At 43.6% G+C, this 5,945-nt stretch overlaps 1 pseudogene; it reads right to left on the reverse strand.

Moving 5' to 3' along the window:
- Window positions 1-4,106: 4,106 nt before the first annotated feature.
- Window positions 4,107-4,565, reverse strand: LOC132520346 (large ribosomal subunit protein uL23-like; annotated as a pseudogene).
- Between the last annotated feature and the right edge of the window lie 1,380 nt (window positions 4,566-5,945).

A 5,945-nucleotide genomic window follows, 5' to 3' on the forward strand; every position in this document is an offset into this window, starting at 1 on the left:
GATGCACACACTACTTTGTGTGTGCCCTCCAAGAGTGGAGTCTCTGTTTCCCCCAGTCCTGTCAAAGTCCTGCAACCAAATCCCACTAGCCTTCAAAGCCTGATTCTCTGGGAATTCCTCTTCCCATTGTCGGACCCACAGGTTGGGAAGCCTGACCTAGGGTTCAGAACCTTCACTCCAGTGTGTGGACTTCTGTGGTATAGTTGTTCTCTGATTTGTGAGTCACCCACCCAGCGGTTATGGGATTTGATTTTCTTGTGATTGCATCCCTCCTACCGTCTCATTGTGGCTTCTCCTTTGTCTTTGGATGTGGGGTATCTTTTTTGGTGAGTTCCAGTGTCTTCCTGTGGATGATTGTTCAGCAGTTAGTTGTGATTCCAGTGCTCTCGCAAGAGGGAGTGAGTGCACGTCCTTCTACTTTGCCATCTTGAACCAATCCCTCTGTTATGTTTTTATACAAGTTTCAACAAGACTTGCTATTTCTCCCAAGTGTAATCAATCACATGTCATTCTTTTCATGTTTCTCTCAGCTGTTACCCTTGGCTCTGGGGTAACTGTGTGGAATTTCATGGCCCAAGCCAACACGGTGGCCTGTGTGGCATTTCCATTTCTCAAGCCTGGCAGGCGATGGAAAATGGGATTCAGTGAGTACACTTGGTCATTCATCTTGCAGGAACAGCATCCGTCATCTGTTGCTTTTTCTTCCTTTGCCACTGAGATCTTTCCTCTTATTTATAAGACATGAGATTTTATTGAATCTTAATGTTAATACAATGCGCTAAAATTTGGCCTTATGTTCTCATTTTTCACTTCACGAAAAATAGAGCAAAATAAGCAGAAAATGGATTCTTAGTAGGTTCACCTCAAAATACCTCCAGTTCTGGGTTTCAGGATCCTGAAATGCATTAAATATCCAAAGCTAACAGGGGAAAAAAATCCCAAACATAAGCCCATAATAAGAGACATATTTTAAGACTGTTTTTATAAGACTTTGTCCTTAAACCTTCCTTTGTACACTGTTGGTGGGAATGTAAGTTGGTGCAGCCACTGCGGAGAACAGTATGGAGGTTCCTCAAAAAACTAAAAATTGAACTACCATATGATCCAGCAATCCCACTCCTGGGTACATATCTGAAGAAATCTGAGGTGGATGGAGAAATAGGAAGTGAACTGAGATAATACAGTGTCATGAAAAATACAGAAGAAAAATGTTCAAGAAAGGGGAAATGATCTTCCATATGAAATGGTCTGTATATAATACTGTCCCTTCTCAAAGACTCATTCAATTAAAATACCTTTCTCCCAAAAGTGATCATTTCTGCACAGCTTTCTACAGTGTCAAGTAAAAAGAATTCCATCTGTTCTTAGATCTTTTTTTTTCCCCTTCTGCTCCAGGGCAATGTCTCACACCTACAACAGAGTTAGTATGCAAAATGTTTTCAACCACCAACTTGCCCCTGACTGAGCAGATGCAGGTGAGACAGCATCTTCTACGTGATCTCAAAATCCTATCCCATCTGCTGCTTTCTTTGGCGGCATTTGGAACTGTCCAGAGGATCCAGGTCTCATGGGTATCACTTACCTCCCCAAAGCAGCTGGGAAGTGAGTAGCGAGAGCACAAAGATGCCACGACAAGCAGAAAAACTTCCCTAGGTGAAGAGATGAAGGGAAGTCAGGATATATGACAGTTTCTTGAACCTCCCTCTGAAACTTGTAAATCTGAAATTGAATCCACTTTATGGTTCCAACATCATCACTGAAGCCAAGACTGCTCCTAAATTACCCAACTTGTATTGCAGGTGACAATGTGCGGGGTTAGTGATTTTGCTTTAAAAATAAATAAGTAATTGTTCTCCTTCCTTGAAAAGATGAAATAGTGAATAGGCAGGGTACGCTACTTTTTAATTTGGGGAACATCTGTCAGCCAGAACCTTGTCAGGGAAATTGCAATGTCAGGCTAAGAAATGCTTTAACGCTCCATGGCAGAAGAGGTGTGTGACAGCGAAGCTTGATCTAGCTGGCCCGAGAGCCCGGCAGGAGGCCCTGAATCACAGAACAGCAGGAGCTTTGAGATGCCCTTGATTTCAGAGCTCCCTACAACTTCTGAGGCGCTCCATCACCCCTTCCACACTGGGTGACCTTGCTGGCTGGGCGAGTTCCCCACATCATCCCCTAGAGACAGGGATTAAGAATGCTGTTATGAAAGAGAAAGACAAATACCATATGATAACACTTACATGTGGAATTTAAAATATGACACAAATGAACCTATCTATGAAACAGAAACAGAATCACAGACATAGAGAACACACTGGTGGTTGTCAAGGGGGAGGGGATTGGGGGAGGGCTGGAGTGGGAGGTTGGGGTTAGCAGATGTGAGTTTTTTTTTTTTTTTTTTTTGCGGTACACGGGCCTCTCACTGCTGTGGCCTCTCCCGTTGCGGAGCACAGGCTCCGGACACGCAGGCTCAGCGGCCATGGCTCACGGGCCCAGCTGCTCCGCGGCATGTGGGATCCTCCCGGACCAGGGCACGAACCTGTGTCCCCTGCATTGGCAGGCGGACTCTCAACCACTGCGCCACCAGGGAAGCCCAGATGTTAGCTTTTATATAGAGGATGGATGAACAACCAGGTCCTACTGTATAGCACAGAGAACTATATTCAATATCCGGAAAAGAATATGAAAAAGAATGTATATATGTGTAACTGAATCACTTTGCTGTACAGCAGTAATTTACACAACATTGTAAATCAACTATACTTCAATTAAAAAAAAAAAGACACACACAGAAAAGAACACTGTTATTTTACTTTTTCCATCAGTGGCAGTAAAGTTCCAAAGTAAATATGGAGGATGGCAGCCAATATCACATACCTGAGACAGTCTACTCCTAGAAAAGGGAGGGTCTTGTGATTTAGAGTGAGTGCTTTTGCTCAAGGGCAAAAAAGTCTCAGACTAGAAAAGCTCCAACTTGATTGCCCAAGTTGAAAAGAAAGTCAGATGGCCAAGGTCCACTGTGCAATGTGGTACTTCTAAAGTAGATGGAGAAGCAAGCAATTGCTTCCACTCCAATGCGACAGCCATGGAAATAGCACCCTGGCCTCCTGGTCCCTCAAACACGTCAGCGATTGAATTATGCCAGCCATGCTCCCTACCCCTGTACCAGCAGGGTCTTAGCTTACCTTCCTGACATGGTGCAAATCCTCTCTTCCTTACAAGGCTTTCTTATGTTTCTGGCCTACAGGCATGATTTTCCTCTGAATCTCTACAGTATTTTTTTTTTTTTTTTTTTTTTTTTTTTGCGGTATGCGGGCCTCTCACTGTCGTGGCCTCTCCCGTTGCGGAGCACAGGCTCCGGACGCGCAGGCTCAGCGGCCATGGCTCACGGGCCCAGCCGCTCCGCGGCATGTGGGATCTTCCCGGACCGGGGCACGAACCCGCGTCCCCTGCATTGGCAGGCGGACTCTCAACCACTGCGCCACCAGGGAAGCCCTCTGCAGTATTTTTAAACTGCAGGATTCATCTTAGTTCTGCATCCTACATGCACTGTCTTAGACGCTGCAAGTGAACGTCTGTTCTCTGCACCCAGATCATAAACCCCTGAGGACACCAGCTCTCTTGGGATGACTTCATATCACCTACAGCTTTAGCTCCAGGCCACACCACCAAGTCCTCCTAATCGTCCACCACCCAAGGCTGGAGGTTATGCAGAGACATTTGGCAAGACACAAGCAATAAAAAACAAAAGGCTCAAAGAATTTTCTTTTACTATTTAAAAGAAATGCGCATTTACCTCCATTAACACTTTGCCAATTAAATTCATGCTGCTAATATCCATGAAGAAAGAAACTCCACTTGAGGAAAAGATAGTTCCTGAGTCTTTCACAAAGTCCAAGAAAGAATCTCTTGACACAGAACCACTTCTTTTTTTCTTCATCATCAAAATGACCATAATTTCCACCAGATGATGTTTATCAGATCAGATCACCTGTCATTCTAAGTAGGCTGGAAATGTGCCTCTTTCTTTCCTTCTTCCCTTCCTTCCTTCCTCTCTTTCTTTCAAGAGTGAAAATTTTCATATTTAGGATGAGCTGGCTGGACTCAGCTTAGATGACCCCAATTTTGTTGGCAACATCCAAAGCATCATAGTCAGGAACCAGTGGACCATATGCCTTCTCTCCATCAGGCCTGATCAGGGCATTGACCTTGGCCGGGTCAATGTCATAGAGATTTTTCACAGCCTGTTTAATCTGGTGCTTGTTGGTGTTGACAACCACAACAAACACAAGTGTGTTGCTGTCTTCTCTCTTCTTCATGGCTGACTGGGTGGTGAGGGGGAACTTAATGATGGCATAGTGGTCAAGCCTGTTTCTCCCAGGGGCGCTCTTTCGAGGATATCTGGGCTGCCTCCTGCAACGTTTTGGGCTGCCGGAAGGTAGGTGACATCTGGATTTTTTTTTTGTGGCTGTGGACGCCTTTCGACACTGCTTTCTTGGCCTTCAAAGCCTTTGCTTTGGCTGCAGTTTTGAGAGGGGCGGGGTTTCCTTCTTCGCCTTCAGCGTCATCTTCGTGAAAAGGGTGTCTTTCTTTCCTTTTCATAACAGTGCCAGGTGCTGTTCTAGATTCTGAGATTACTGTGGTGAATAGGACAAAAACTCTGCCCTGATGGAGCTGACATTCCAATAGGAGAAATAAGACAATACCTGTATGAATAAGTAATGATAATCAGGTTGCGATCTGTGCTACGGAGAAAGATTAATTAGGGAAAGGAACTAGAGAAAAATGGGAGAATAAAGAGACAGAGTGATCAGATGACATTTGAATGGAAACTTGAAAACAGTGAGGGAGCCAGCAGTGCTCAAGTAAAGAGCACCCAGACAGAGGGAACAGCAAGTGCAAAGGCCCTGGGGCATATCTCATTTGATGTGTATAAGGAATAATCCCGAGCAGCAGAATGAGCAAGGAGTATGGGAGATCCTTCACCAGGAACCAAATCAGTGGTGACTTGATCTTCGACTTCAGCCCCCAGGACTGTGAGAATAAATGTCTGTTGTTTAAGCCACACAGTCTATGACATTTGTTATAAAGGCCTAACACAGGTGTTAAGGAAATACCAAAGGTGCACGAAGGATGGTGTGACCATAGAGAAGTGGAGAAAAACCTCCCAAACAAGATGACCTTTAGCAGGTGCTTTTAGTCACTTCTACCCTCTTAAACAAATTTCTATCATTTAATGGAAGTGCTGGCTGAGATAACTTAGTGCAAGTTCATTGTTCTTCAAAACCATATTCTTATGTATACACTTTTATTTTATACAGTCTTTGCATGAATGCCCAGAATTCACACCACATCTGGCTTCATTAAGATATTTCTGCATCTCTTTTTATTCAATAAATGTAATAGCATTTTTTGAACTTCAATTAATTCAGTGATCATTGAATCTACCTCTTTTATAAAGTAACTGTTATGAGTATGTTCCTTGGGAGGAAAACTCTCCAAGAATAGACATTCTTATGAAATATATTTTGTCCTGTGCTCATTTTGTTCATTCTTCTGCCTAAAGCCCGTTAGCCATGTACGTCCTAAGAAGGAAAAAGTCCTAAGGAAGGAAAAAGGGGTCAAAGTCCTTCTATTAAAATATTTTCTGTGCTAGAAACCCATCAGCCTTTTTAGCAAGTAAGAGAAATCGAAAAAGGAGAAATAAATTTGTCTTCTCCAAAGTAAAGAAGCAGGAGGTGAGTTTCTCAAGTGGGCTAAATTAAGGCTTCTGGAGCTGAAGTTTACATCGCAGTTTTACAGATTTTGTTGATGGAAACGTGTTTGTTGTTTAGCTTCATTTTGCTACCTTGTTCCACAGTAAGGAAAGTCACACAGCTTGCAATACTGAGAAACTTATTAGAATCCTGTGGTGTTTGCCAGCTTCCATTTTCACACAGTAGAGCCAA

Source organism: Lagenorhynchus albirostris, chromosome 5, assembly GCF_949774975.1.
Source record: "Lagenorhynchus albirostris chromosome 5, mLagAlb1.1, whole genome shotgun sequence".
Lineage (NCBI taxonomy): Eukaryota > Metazoa > Chordata > Mammalia > Artiodactyla > Delphinidae > Lagenorhynchus > Lagenorhynchus albirostris.